At 29.0% G+C, this 14,826-nt stretch overlaps 1 pseudogene; it reads left to right on the top strand.

Moving 5' to 3' along the window:
• The first annotated feature begins 1,280 nt into the window (after nt 1–1,280).
• LOC113862504 lies at nt 1,281–12,694 on the top strand (annotated as a pseudogene).
• The last annotated feature ends 2,132 nt before the right edge of the window (nt 12,695–14,826 follow it).

Raw genomic sequence — 14,826 nt, 5'->3', positions numbered from 1 at the left:
TTAAATTCTCGTGTTATCTATGCTTACGCAATCTACAATCATAACCTCTACACAGAATATATTAATACATTAAAATGGATTCGATTAGTTGTGTAAGCCTTTAGACTGAAAAGAAATTTCCGCTTAAGCCCTGTTTTAATAAGCTCAATAGAAATCAAATTGGTTCGAGACCTCTGTCCTCTGGTATCGAGAAATTACTTTATATGTCAATTATTTCAAATTGAACGAAGTCAATTTATTTAAGAAAAATCTTTTTGACATCTATATTTTTCATTCACAAGATATAAACTCAATCTTAAATAAACCAAACACTTATTACTCATTAATTAATTAATTAATCATAATACCTAGTTGATGTAAAGTGCCCAAATGAATCAAATAAAGATTAGTTTATTTCATTGTTTTTATTCATTTTGGTCAACTGCGAGATGTTCCATACATGACTTTGAAAAATATTGAGTCGGATACGTTTAGTTTGAAAAAACCTTTATGTCAGACTGCTGGCAAATGTGGTTTTCTTGAGCGAGTCGTCGTTTGACACTTTGAAAAAAGAGTTATTGCATTTGTTTTTTTATTTGAAAAATACTACAAATTTTCCGATTTAGGTGTTAGTGAAGAGAAATTGGGAACAATCAACGTTGTCAAGTAAACAATATACGCATCCATGCAGAATTGAAACTGAAGACTACCTACCAAAAAATAAACAAAATAGTTGAGCTTGCAAATAGGTAACCTTTTATTATTCTTTTTTAAGGTTTTTTCATTTTTGTCTCTCACTCTTATTTAGCAATGAATAACTTCTTTCCTATCTCGTGCGGTATGAATATTTGTTTTTCCTCTTTTTTTAAAAGAATTAATGTTAATAGTTAAATTAATTTTTACTGGCGATTACTTATATTACCATGTTTTAAAAGAGTACGTATTCAAAAGAGTTTAATATTCGAGTTATTGAATTGTTTTGACATTTTGAACGCTTGAATATTAAACTCTTTTGAATACGTACTCTTTTACTTTTGTAGATGATTGTTTAAATATTTTATATTTATTTTAAAATGTCTTGTATGAATTAAGTTAACATGTCAAAACAAATCAAATGGTAAGACATTTTTAAAATGTTTTTAAATATTAAAAATGGGTAAAATATATGGATACATTGATGCAATTTCACCATGTTCTTCACAGTAAGTGAATTTGGAAACAAAAGCCATGACTCAGTCAATGATTATCACTACAAATGTCTACCATTTCTAACTTATCCCATAGACCAGCCATTAGCATGCATCTTCAGATCTTATTCTTGATTGAAAAATCTTCTTTAATCAACATCCACACCAAAGTGCCCATGTTTGAAAAGGGAGAGTCATCATGGTTCCTCCTTGCCTATGTGATTCTCTTCATATCCCTCTGTGTCCGTATACACTCTTCACCCCACGTTGCTGGTTTTACAATGAATGATTCTTTTGTAGAAGACAGTGAAGTGATTGCTTTATTAAAATGGAAGGCCAGCCTTGATAACTATAGCCAAGCTCTCTTGTCATCTTGGGAAGGTACTAGTCCATGCATATGGAAAGGAATTCAATGTGACAAGTCCAAGTCAATCTCTAGCATAAATGTTGCAAATTATGGGCTTAAAGGTACACTTTACTCTCTCAGCTTCTCCTCATTCCCCAACCTACTCAGCCTAAATATCTCCAACAACAAATTTTATGGAACCATTCCCTCACAAATTGGTAACATGTCCAAGATTAATGCTTTGGACTTTTATTCAAATTCCTTTGATGGTTTCATCCCAAAAGAAATGTGGACTTTGAGGAGTTTAAGTAAGCTTGACCTATCCATATGCTATCTATCTGGAGCAATCCCAAATTCTATAGTTAACTTGACCAACTTATCATTTTTAGATTTAGGAGGCAACAACCTTTCTGGAAGCATTCCTCCAGAGATAGGAAAGTTGAGTAAACTGGAGTATCTTGGTATTGCACAGAATTACCTTTTTGGTTCCATCCCCAAAGAAATTGGAATGTTGGTAAACATCCAACTTATTGATTTGTCACAAAACTATCTCTCAGGTACTATACCTGAAACAATAAGTAACATGAGAAATTTAAACCAACTTTACCTCTCTGAAAACACCTACCTGTCTGGGCCTATTCCACCCTCCATATGGAACATGTCTAACTTGTCCTTTCTCTACCTTGATGGAAATGAACTTTTTGGATCAATTCCTGCTTCCATTGAAAACTTGGCCAATTTGGATCAACTTGCACTTGATCACAACTACCTTTCTGGATCCATTCCTTCCACCATTGGAAACTTGACAAAGCTCACCACATTATACTTGTGCTTTAATATTTTTTCTGGACCAATACCACTATCTATAGGAAATTTGGTTAATTTGGATTCCCTTAATCTCCAAGGAAACAATCTGTCTGGATCTATTCCTTCCACAATAGGCAATTTGATATTGCTCACCCTGCTGGAATTGTCCTCAAACAAACTTAATGGTAGTGTTCCACTGGAAATGAATAACATAACCAACTTGTATGACTTGCAATTATCTGAGAATGATTTCACTGGTCATTTGCCACATGAAATCTGCACTGGTGGGTCACTAAAGTTTTTTGCTGCTGATCACAATCGTTTAACAGGTCCAGTACCCAGAAGCTTGAAGACCTGCTCCAGTATTGTTAGACTTAGGCTTGATGAAAACCAAATGGAAGGAAATATAACCCAAGATTTTGGAGTATATCCAAACTTGGAATACGTTGATCTAAGTGGCAATAAGTTTTATGGCCACATTTCTCCAAACTGGGGAAAATGCCTCAACCTTACTAGCCTTATAGTTTCCAACAATAATCTCTCTGGTGAAATACCCATAGAAGTTGCTAAGGCAAACAAACTAGGTAGACTTCACCTTTCCTCAAATCACTTGACTGGAAAGCTTCCAATGAAACTGGGGAATTTGAAATCATTAGTTGAACTCAAGATCAGCAACAATAATCTTTCAGGAAACATTCCTTCAGAAATAGGTTTATTGTATAATCTTCAGCACTTGGATCTAGCAGGAAATAAGTTAAGTGGCAAAATACCAAAACAAGTTGAGAGTCTGCCCAATTTACTGGAATTTAATTTGAGCAACAATAAAATTGAGGGAAGCATTGCCTCTGAGTTTGGCCAATTACAATCTCTTGAATCTCTTGATCTTAGTGGGAATTATTTGACTGGACCAATACCAACAATCATTGGAGAATTGAAGAGCCTAGAATTGTTGAATCTCTCATGCAATAACTTTTCAGGTGAAATTCCATCTAGTTTTGATGGGATGTCAAGCTTAGTTTCTGTCAACATATCATACAACCAATTAGAAGGACCACTTCCAAACAATCGAGCCTTTCTCAAGGCTCCTCTTGAATCATTGAAAAATAACAAAGGCTTGTGTGGTAATGTCACTGGCTTGGCACGTTGTCCAACCAAACACAATAAAAAGAGCATCAAGGTCATGCCATTGGTAATATTTCTTATCTTGGGCACTCTAATTCTTGTATTCTGTGCGGTGGGAGCTTTAATGTATATTCTTTTTTGGAGAGGGAGAGAAAAGGAAAATCAAGTTAAGCCACAAATTGAAGAACTCTTTTCAATATGGAGTTATGATGGAAAAATAATTTATGAAAATATCATTGAAGCTACAGAGAATTTTAACAACAAATATCTAGTGGGAGTGGGAGGGCAAGGATATGTTTACAAAGTTGAGTTGCCAGGTCTAGTTGCTGCGGTGAAGAAACTTCATTCAGCAACAGATGAGGAAATGGCTAGTTTAAAAGCTTTTACAAGTGAAATTAGAGCCTTGACAGAAATCAAACATCGTAATATTGTAAAACTTTACGGATTTTGTTCACATTCACAATTCTCTTTTTTGGTCTATAAGTTCTTGGAAGGTGGTAGCTTGTATCAAACACTGAACAATGAGACACAAGCAATTGCATTTGATTGGAAAAAGAGAGTGAATGTTGTTAAAGGTGTGGCCAATGCTTTATCTTACATGCATCATGATTGCTCACCTCCTATTGTTCATTGTGACATATCAAGCAAGAATGTTCTTCTAGATTCTGAATATGAAGCTCATGTTTCTGACTTTGGGATGGCAAAGTTTCTGAAGCCTGGTTCACACAGTTGGACCCCATTTGGAGGAACCTTTGGTTATGTTGCTCCAGGTTAGGCCCTTTCCCTTGTGTATTAAAAACAAAAATGGTTATGCTATTCTTTTGTATTGAAATTTAACATGCATATTTTCACATCTCTTTTAATTACACTCTCGCACCGTATATTAAAAAGAAGGAAGATTGAATTTCTTGCTTTTTTTAACTACAAAAAGTGAGGTGTATGGGATAGTGTAAGAAACAATGGATGGAAAAAATATTTATCATTAAAGAGTTATGCCTATGGATTGGTTTTTATGCAGGAATAATGCAGGAATTAGACTAAATCATGTGCAAAAAAAAAAAAGTAATGTGAAAAAGTTATGTACAAATAACAATATCTATTTATAAAATATGAACTGTTACACTTGCTTTATCGTTAAACTCTACAATATTTAATGCATATTAATCCTTTCAAGGTTTTAACTCATTGCAGAGCTTGCTCAAACTTTAGAAGTGAATGAAAAATGTGACGTTTATAGTTTTGGAGTACTTTCTTTGGAAATTCTTATGGGAAAGCATCCAGGAAATCTCATTTCTTCATTGTTGTCATCATCAACAGCATCAATGACTTATAATTTGCTATTAAGTGATGTGTTAGACCGAAGACCTTCTCAACAAGTGAACTCAGTCTTTGGGGATGTGATCTTGATTGCAAGATTGGCATTTGCTTGTTTGATTCAAAATCCTCATTCTCGCCCATCAATGTATCAAGTATCAAGAGAGTTTATGATGGGAAAAACACCTTCACTAGATCAATTTCCAATGATCAGACTAGGAGAACTCTTCTAAAATGTTGAAGTTTATTTTTTTTTTCTTTTTGGGCTGATTTTTTTTCTTTGATTTCTTATGTTTTGTCATATGAATTTGTAGATTTGAATGAATTGATTTTGAAGAGAAAAACAATCTGATCGACTTTAAGTGATTTTGAAGAGCAGCACTTCAGTTCTTTAAATGTGAACTCTAACTTACCAGAATACTAACCCCACAAATGGAAATAGTAGAGATATTCTGATTATCATAGGTTAGTATAAAACTCAAACCGAAGCTCAAATTACCCAATTGCTTGATCGTCAAAAATCAAAATTGACCTAAAAATTAGGATAGTGAATTTGTTTTAGTCACGGGTTTCATCAGATACTGTTATATACTCCTGGTCTTGTGAACCACCGTTTGCTTAGCACAGCCATTGAATAAGCAAAAGAAGGACATGTTTGCAAGGAAATTAAAAACTGTTTAGTTTTAGGATCTTTTTTTTTTTTTTAATTTTGTTTTCTACTTTTTTAACATTTGTGCCAAAAGCAGTAAAATATAAAAATGCAAGAATTTTGTAATTCAAATTAAGCAGAAAATGAAATAAAAAATATTTTCAAAAATCAAACGAACTCTACATAGATAGTAACAAGATCCTGGAAGTAGCTTTTTAAGGTAAGAAAATGGTTAAAAATCAAGAGTTTTATTTGTAATTATTTTGATGTTTTACATTAAATTAAACAAGTATCAGCTGTAAAATATCTTTATTTCCACTTTTGTTGTCTGTTCAATATTTATTTAATTTTTTTTGTCAATGATATTTCTTAAAGTGAGTGAGAAGGGTTTACCCTATAATTGTTTGATGGTCTAATGGTATTCTGAATAAATAAATAAATAAAAGATAATTGCCATTTGCATTATTTTTTATTATTATTCATATTTTTTTGTCACTTTCAGAATTTAAGGTTTCGAAAGTAACAAAAAAAATTTCAAAGCCCTATTGTGCGTTTGTTCTGACTTGAATATATGTTGCAAATGTGGGCACAATCCTTATCCTTATCTAAACCAATTACTATGAAGTTGAAGACTTTAATTATTATTATTTGAATTAATATTTTCGTTCTAAATAATGTATTCATTTTCATAATACCAACTTTATTTTAAGGAAAAAAATGCTGAAATATTAAAAAAAATTATTCGTTTCTTAAGAAGTTCAAACATAGAAGTTGATTTATAGTTCAATTCAAAATTTTCAAAGATTCTATAAACAAAAAATTTAACTTTTAAATTAAATTCAGTTCAAAATTTATTTAATAACCTCAAACAGAAATTTAAAAATAAAATATGTTAATAATTTTTTGTTTTAATACTTCTAACGTGAAAACTATGTAATGTGAAAAGCATAAAATTTAAATTAAATTCCTTGCATTTAATCTTATAATTTTTTAATCTACCTTTGTATATAAAATATAAATCATCATTCTTAAATAAGAATGTCTTTAGTAATAATATTTTAAGGAGTTTTCTTCCTTATTACCTAACATGACTTTTTAAATTTATTTTTATTTTATTTTAATTAATTATTTTTAAAATCAATTTATTTAATTTATTTTTATTTAATATAATAGAATATTTATCATCAATATTTTTTTATTTAAAAAAAATTAGTTTAAAAATTCATATATAATGCACGGATAAGTTTCTAGCTATCAGTGATGAATGAGTTTTAATTTAATTTAAGTTTAAATTTATATTTCTATTTTAAAATTTCTATAATTTATTTTTTAACTTAAAATTATATTTTTATTGATTTGAAATTAAAAATAATTATAAAATGTATTTTAAATTATTATTTTAGTTTAATAATAACCTTGCAAATTTGCAATCACTGGTTAAAAAAAATTATACAATATCATTTGAATACAGTAATTATGACAAATAAATATATTATTATTATTATCATTATTATTAAAAATAGACTAAATTAATAGATTAATCTCTTAACTCTTTATTTTTATTTCAATTTGATCTTTTATTTTTTTATTTTATTTTACTTTATTAACTTTAAAACATATTTTAAATAAGTTTTCTTTCGTCAAAAACATTAATAACATTAGGAAAAAAAATCTTCATTTTCTTCAATTTTTAGTAAAAATACAATATTTTTTATCATTTTTTTAACCTTCTTCTTTTTCTTCTTATCTATCTCTTAATGACTCTTACCCTTTGCCTTGAACTTTAACAAAAAAAATTTTCACCTCTTATTTATATCTTCAGGACTCGTTTCTCCTATCTCCTTTGAATTTCACAATAATTTTTTTTATTTTCTTTCTCTTCTGAACTTTTATCTATGTTTTCACAAATTGCTTTTATATTAAAATTTTACAAATTTTTTTTCTTTTTTTTATCCATTATTCATGATTGCACAACTCATTTTTTCTTTAGTTCCTCGTTAAAATTGTGGATAACTTAACTTAGTCTAAAACAAGCTTCCAAAATTTCATTTTTAATATATGAAATTTGCACTGTCTCTAAATAATTAAAATTTATCTCTATTTTTGTTGTCATCAAAGAAAAGATAATTTTAGCACTAAAATCCGTCAATACATTAAATTTTCCGAGTAATAGATTGCAAGTTGTTTTGAGTGGACTTCCAAACTCGAATATTTATTTGGAAAGTGGCTTTAAAGGCCTATGACATGCACAAGACCATTTAGTTGTCAACAGATTACATTTTCATTATTGTTGAATAATATTTTAAGGGTACTGATTAAAAAATTAAAAATATTATTAATGCATTTTAAAAAAATTAATATAATTTAACATGATTTTTATAAAATACTTCTTATGTGGATACATTTTTTTAAATGTAATTTTTAAAATTATTTAAATAATATTAAATTTAAATATTAAAAAATAATACAATTTTATTATATTTTTAATAATTTCAATATAATAAACATATTATTTTTTAATGCAAAGCTACTACTTTGAAATCCTTAAACTCACCTCTAAAAATATAACTCTTACATTTTTTTACATAAAAGCTGAGGCACCTTAAATGATAAAGTTAAATTTTGACTTTTACATAAATTAATTATGAGTATAATACACACAGTGTGTGTTAAACGTTGGGTACAGAGATGGTCAAAAGTTTCATGGACCATTGAAGCCTTCTCGTCATTACTGGGGTCTTCTATTTATTTTTGGTCCATACTCCACTACTCTTACAAGCAGTTGACAAAAAATAAATTAAATTAAAATTATAAGAAAATTAAATTTTAAAATATGATAAAACTAAAATCAAATATTTATGCATGAAAAGTTTCTTGATGAAGAATTAATATCTAAAAATGTTCTATGTGTTAGAAAAATACTATCTAATACACTCTTGTTAATATATTTTTAGCTATTAGATAAAAATTATTAAAAACATAAAAGAAAAATATTAAATTAAAAGTGAGAAAAAAATTCACTTAATTTTTACAGTTTTTAATAAATTTTAACTGATTCGTAAAGTGTATTGAGAAAAATATGTTCTTAACATTTATCATAATCCTTATTGTTTTACCATTTTATTTAACATACTGTTGGTTTAATTTTTATTATTAATTTATTTTATAACGAAACTTATTTATAAGTTTACAAAGTAAATTATTAAAAAAGGTTGTATGTATTGTGTAGAAAGTAAAAGTTAAAATGAGTGAAGAAAGAAAAAAAAAAGTGAAAAATGGAGAGAATATATGTTAAAAGTTTAATTTTTATATTAATGGCTTTTTTTATTGTCAATTGATGAATAAAAGACTCATGTAATGTGAACTTATTTTTCTTTAATACTTTAGTGATTTCATTTCATTTATTTTTTCATTATTATTTTATAAAATCAATAAACAATTAATAATTTTTATAATTTTTCTTAATAATTACTATTTATTTGATAGAAGATAATAAATAAGTAAAATATTAATTAATAGAGATAAACATACAATAAAAGTAAGTAATATTTTTTATAAATTTAAAATATCAATTATTTTGCTAATTCTTGTTAAAAAAATTTAAATGTCAAAGAAAAAACAACGAATAGAGGAAGTAGTATGAACTTGGAAACATTAGCAGATTATTTCCTTTATAAATACTTCCCAGCTTGAACTAGTTCAGTAACCAACCATTTAGAAGCATCTTTAATTTGCATTTTTTAATTAAAAACTCCACCTTTCTCCAAACTTTTCTTCAAACCTGCACCATGTTTGAAAAAGGAGTGTCCATTAAGATTCTTCTTTGGTGTCAGATTCTCTTCATATTCTCTCGTGTCCTTCCATTACCCTCCTCAACCCATGTTTATAGTTTTACCATGAATGCTTCTTTGGTACAAGAAGAACAAGCAAATGCTCTATTAAAGTGGAAAGCCAGCTTTGATAACCATAGCCAAGCTCTTTTGTCATCTTGGGTAGGTTCTAGTCAATGCAAATGGAAAGGTATTCATTGTGACAAGTCCATGTCAATCTCCAGCATAAATATTGCAAATTATGGACTCAAAGGTACCCTTCACACTCTAAACTTCTCCTCATTTCCAAACCTCCTGATCTTAAATATCTCTTACAACAACTTCTATGCAACCATTCCCCCACATGTTGGTAACATGTCAAAAGTTAAGGCTTTGGACCTTTCTTTAAATCTTTTTAATGGTTCCATCCCTAAAGAAATATGGTCATTGACCAACTTACGTATCCTTGATCTATACTCTTGTCATCTAAGTGGAGCTATATCAAATTCCATAGCGAACTTGACCAACTTGAAGTATCTTGATATTGGAGATAATCTCCTTGTTGGTTCCATTCCCCATGAAATTGGAATGCTGACAAAGCTTAGAATTTTTTATTTGTTAGATAACTATCTTTCTGGTACCATGCCTAAAACAATTTGTAACGTGAGCAATTTAAATGAACTTGACCTCTCTAACAACACCTTACTATATGGTCCAATCCTTCCTTGCATATGGAACATGTCTAATTTGTCATGTCTTTACCTGGATATGAATAAATTTTCTGGCTCAATTCCAACTTCTATAGAAAACTTGGCAAATATGGCTTATCTTTCATTTGACGAGAACCAACTTTTTGGAAACATTCCCTCCACTATTGGAAACTTGACAAAGCTCAGAGAGTTAGACTTGAGCTTTAATAGCTTTTCTGGATCAATTCCTCCTTCTATAGGAAATTTGATTAATTTGGATTTCCTTGATCTCCAAAGCAACAATCTCTCTGGGTCAATTCCCCCACAATTGGAAATTTGATATGGCTCACCACCTTGAGATTGTCCCACAACAAACTTAATGGTAGCATTCCACTTGAAATGAATAACATTACCAACTTCATGGATTTGGAATTCAATGACAATAATTTCATTGGCCACTTGCCACCTCAAATATGCACTGGTGGGTCACTACAATTTTTCATTGCTAGTCATAACAATTTTACGGGTCCAGTACCAAGAAGCTTGAAGAATTGCTCTAGCATTTTCAGACTAAGGCTTGAGGGAAACCAATTGGAAGGGAATATAACACAATACTTTGGTGTATATCCTTATTTGGACTATATTGATCTAACTGACAATAAATTTTATGGTCACATTTCTCCAAACTGGGGGAAATGCCATAACCTCACCAGCATTAAATTTTCCAGAAACAAGCTTTTTGGTGAAATACCTGTAGAACTCATTAGAGCAACCAAGCTAAGTAGGCTTCACCTTTCGTCGAATCACTTTACTGGAAAGGTTCCAAAGGAACTTGGGAATTTGAAAAATTTATATGAAGTCAAGATTAACAACAATCATCTTTCAGGAAACATTCCCGAGGAAATAGGATTGTTGAGGAATCTTCAGTATTTGGATCTAGCAGAAAATGAATTAAGTGGCACAATACCAAAAGAGGTTGTGGGGTTACCTGGCTTGTGGGAATTGAATTTGAGCAACAATAAACTTGAGGGCAGCATTCCCTTTGAGTTTAGCCAATTGAAATCTCTTCAAGTTCTTGATCTTAGTGGGAATTATTTGAGTGGACCAATACCAACAATAGTTGGAGAGTTGATGAGCCTAGAATTGTTGAACCTCTCCCACAATAATATTTCGGGTATCATTCCATCTAGTTTTGGTGAGATGTCAGGCTTGGTCTCTGTTGACATATCCTACAACCAATTAGAAGGACCACTTCCAAATAATCAAGCATTTCTTAAGACTTCAATTGAATCCTTGAAGAATAATAAAGGCTTGTGTGGAAATGTCACAGGGCTAGTGCCATGCTCAACCAACCACAGTCAAAAGACTGATAAGGTCATGTTATTGGTATTATTTCTTATCTTGGGCACTCTATTTCTAGTATTTTTGGGGGTTGTAGTTTTTATATGTATTCTTTCCAAGAGAGGGAGAAAGAAAAAAAATCAAGTTAAACCACAAATGGAAGAGCTGTTTTCAATATGGTGTTATGATGGAAAAATGATTTATGAAAATATTATTGAAGCTACAGAGGATTTTGATGACAAATATTTGGTTGCAGTGGGAGGGCAAGGATGTGTTTACAGAGCTGAGTTGCAAGATTTGGTGGTTGCAGTTAAGAAACTACATTCTTTTACAGATGAGGAAATGTCTTGTTTTAAAGCTTTTAAGAGTGAAATTCAAGCCTTGACAGAAATTAGACACCGCAATATCATAAAACTTTATGGATTTTGCTCACATTCAAGATTCTGTTTATTGGTCTATAAGTTTCTAGAAGGTGGTAGCTTGTATCAAGTACTGAACAATGAAACACAAGCAATTATGTTTGATTGGAAAAAGAGAGTGAATGTTGTTAAAGGAGTGGCCAACGCTTTATCTTATATGCATCATAACTGCTCACCTCCCATAGTTCATTGTGACATATCAAGCAAAAATGTTCTTTTGGATTCTGAATATGAAGCTCATGTGTCTGACTTTGGGATGGCAAAGTTTCTGAAGCCTAGTTCACACACTTGGACCACACTTGGTGGAACCTTTGGATATGTTGCTCCAGGTTAGGCTCTTTCCCTTGTGTTTTGAAAATGAAAATGATAACACTAGTTTTCATTTAATCAAATTTTTTTTCTATTGAAATTATGCATACTTGCCTGGGGTTGGATTCTATTTAGACATTGTGTAGGAACATGTTATGTTTATGTGCAAATATTAATGTCCTTTTTAAGAATAGAAGCTATTATACTTAAAACACTATTAAATTTAGGGTGTGCTTATGAAAATAGCCTATAACTCTCATTAACTCTTTTTAGCTTATTATAGTAAGTTTTAGCATTTAATTAAGCTGTCAACCAAATCCAGCCTTAATGCACAGTAATCCTTTTAAGATTAATTTTTAATTCGTTGCAGAGCTTGCTATGGCTTTGGAAGTGAATGAAAAATGTGATGTTTATAGTTTTGGAGTTCTTTCTTTGGAAATTCTTATGGGAAAGCATCCAGGAAATCTCATTTCTTCATTGTCATTATCAACAGCATCAATGACCAATAATTTGCTATTAGTTGATATATTGGACCAACGGCCTCCTCAACCTTTGAACTCAACTATGGAGGAGATAACACTGATTGCAAGGTTGGCGTTTGCTTGTTTGAGTCAAAGTCCCCATTATCGCCCACTAATGTATCAAGTATCCAAAGAGCTAATGATGGAAAATTCATCTTTACTGAATCAATTTTCCATGATCAAACTTGGCCAACGTCACTAAAACATTGAAGTATCCAACTGCTCCATTTTTTATGGTGAGGATTTTTCATTGTTTTCTTATTTGTAAGCTTTGTTGTGTGAGTGTTTGTAGAGTGATTTCATGGAGAAAACCCAACCGATCAAAATTGATTTTTCATCTTATTCACGTCTTTCTTTCTTTAACTGAGAAGAAACGAAGTTACCCATTACACGCATTAACACATTAGCCATGTATAAAACTTAACACAAATACCAACAACAGTGTGAGTGCAAACAAAGTTCATACCTTAGTTACTGCTTCATGTAAACCTCAATTCCATACCAATGTCATAAATTGAATTCAATGTTAATTGGGAGTATTTATTGCTACTTTTTATGTGCTATTATTATTTTTATTTTTAAAAAAACATGAAAAGTATATCTATTATCAATATGGTTATAAAAGAGGAAAAAATATGTTTTAAACAAAAAATTACTGAAAAAAAAATGAAAATAGACACCTAATAGACGTTTGGTAGGAGGATTCTTTTGAGTTTCTCACAAAATTTTAATTGTGAATGTTAAATTCTCATACATGGTATGAATAAAGAAATATTTTTAGGAAATTAACATTCTTAAAAATTGTTTTCTAATTAAGTTTATCAAGAAAACATTTCTATGGGAGAGGTGGAAATCTAAGATTCTCATAAAGGTGAAAAGTTTTTCATAATATAAAAATTGACTCAAAAAAAATTTTAACCTCCCAAAAATTTATAATTTTTTATTTGATTTTTATTTTTAATTTTTTTAAATAAGTTCCTCAAAAGTCATTTTTATTTTTCTTACTGTGTTTCTATTAATAATTTAGTAATAGAAACATTACCTATGTAATATATAATATGACATAAAATTGTTGTAAAAGATTATGTAACATTTACCCTTTCAATCTTTTTATATTTTTAAATTTAATTTTAAAATCCCTTACTTTTATAGCTTCAATTTCATTAACAACATGAAAAATGTAATGTTATCAATGACATATCTCGTTTATATTATGTCTTAGTCACCTCAATTATTATGTAAACAAATAATAAACTAAATAATTAATAAAGATATTAAATAGAAATAAAATATATTTTTAAAATACTAAATTAAAGAAAAATTTAAAAAGAGGGACTAAATGAAAAAATTGCAAATTTTGTTAAAATCAAAACATTATTTAAGCCTATAAAAATACAATGATATCCCTTGATATTCTCAAATTTAAACCAAGTTTATTTTATTTATCTATTGTGTCATTATTTATTCAAAAAATTCATTATTAACTTATTATTATAATAAAAAATCATTTGAAATTCCATAACATTCACCATTCATGTCAATTAATTTAAGTGATAATATTATCTAATACAGTTATATCAACAGACACATATAAGTATTTGATATTTTTTATATATATTTTTATTTTTCGTACACATTCTTATATTATAATGTCATATATTATTTGTTTTAAAATATTTAAAAATCACAAATTTAATTAATAGTGAAAATATAATTTATTAATTGTCATAGAAAATAACAAATATTTTTGAAAGAAACATTAATATTCCTAAGAAATAATATTTAAACCAAACATAGTATCAAAACATTTCTAGAAATCATTGTATAACATTTTCACAAGTATTTAAGGCATACCAAATATAACTTTTCAACATTATTCATAATGACCAAATCTTCTTCAATGATACAGACGAAAATATGTATGAAGATTTGGGGGATATTTGGATTATTTATTTATTAGGTTTGTAGGGATGAAATTGAGTGATTTTAAGAAAAATTATATACTCTCAGTTATGTCATACTTTTATACTCATTGTAAATTGAATATGATTAAATTTACATATGTTAGGATTTGTGATATAATTATTTATAAGAGGTGTTTTAAAAATTTATAAAGAACGTATGGAAATAGTTCATAACTTTTACATACTTTTTAAGCTTATTGTAATAACTTTTGTAATATAATTTATTAAAATAAAGTATTTTTTTAACTTTTTGAACAAATTTAAAAATTAAATTTATATCTTAAACCTTTATGTGATGGAAAGTTATTAAATAAATACCTAATTAAGCTATTGATTTAAATATATTCTTTAATCTTCAAACTATATTGCA

Source organism: Abrus precatorius, unplaced genomic scaffold (assembly GCF_003935025.1).
Source record: "Abrus precatorius isolate BTA unplaced genomic scaffold, Abrus_2018 Scaffold3, whole genome shotgun sequence".
Classification (NCBI taxonomy): domain Eukaryota; kingdom Viridiplantae; phylum Streptophyta; class Magnoliopsida; order Fabales; family Fabaceae; genus Abrus; species Abrus precatorius.
The sequence above is the reverse complement of the archived record's forward strand: the minus strand, read 5'-3'. Positions and strand labels throughout refer to the sequence as shown.